The sequence below is a fragment of the Pygocentrus nattereri genome, chromosome 23, assembly GCF_015220715.1.
Source record: "Pygocentrus nattereri isolate fPygNat1 chromosome 23, fPygNat1.pri, whole genome shotgun sequence".
Classification (NCBI taxonomy): domain Eukaryota; kingdom Metazoa; phylum Chordata; class Actinopteri; order Characiformes; family Serrasalmidae; genus Pygocentrus; species Pygocentrus nattereri.
Window position 1 is genome coordinate 2,518,880 of NC_051233.1, and position 965 is coordinate 2,519,844.

A 965-nucleotide genomic window follows, 5' to 3' on the forward strand; every position below is an offset into this window, starting at 1 on the left:
GTCTGGAACAGGGGGCCCTCACAGGCTGGTAGTATGTCATGGTCCTCACAGCGGATGCCAAACCTGTAAGTGTGTGTGTGTGTGTGTATGTGTGTGTGTCTGTCTGTGTGTGTGTGTGTGTCTGTGTGTATGTGTGTGTGTCTGTCTGTGTGTGTGTGTGTGTGTGTGTGTGTGTGTCTATGTGTGTGTGTGTGTGTGTGTGTCTGTCTGTGTGTGTGTGTGTGTGTCTGTCTGTGTGTGTGTGTGTATGTGTGTCTGTGTGTGTGTGTGTATGTGTGTCTGTGTCTGTGTCTGTGTGTGTGTGTGTGTGTGTGTCTGTCTGTGTGTGTGTGTGTGTGTGTGTGTGTGTGTGTCTGTCTGTGTGTGTGTGTGTGTGTGTGTGTGTGTGTGTGTGTGTCTGTGTGTATGTGTGTGTGTGTGTGTGTGTGTGTGTGTGTGTCTGTGTGTATGTGTGTGTGTCTGTGTGTGTGTGTGTATGTGTGTCTGTGTCTGTGTCTGTGTGTGTGTGTGTGTGTGTGTCTGTCTGTCTGTGTGTGTGTGTGTGTGTGTCTGTGTGTCTGTGTGTGTGTGTGTGTGTGTGTGTGTATGTGTGTCTGTGTCTGTGTCTGTGTGTGTGTGTGTGTGTGTGTGTGTGTGTCTGTCTGTGTGTGTGTGTGTGTGTGTGTGTGTGTGTGTGTGTCTGTGTGTATGTGTGTGTGTGTGTGTGTGTGTGTGTGTGTGCTGTCTCACTCCTGTGTGTTTTTGTTTTCAGGTAGAAGCGCTTAAAAGCCTCTTTCTCCCGCGAGAGAGATCTGTTTCCTGCGTTTTTGCTGCCAAAGCGAGATTCATTTTTTCATGAATAATTGAGCTGCAGTTGAATTCTCTGGCCACTAGAGGGCCGAACAGCTGTTCACGTAGAAAACACTGTCTCAGCACATGTGAATGAAACCTTCTAGCTCCACTCAATCCTCTCAAACATGTGCTCT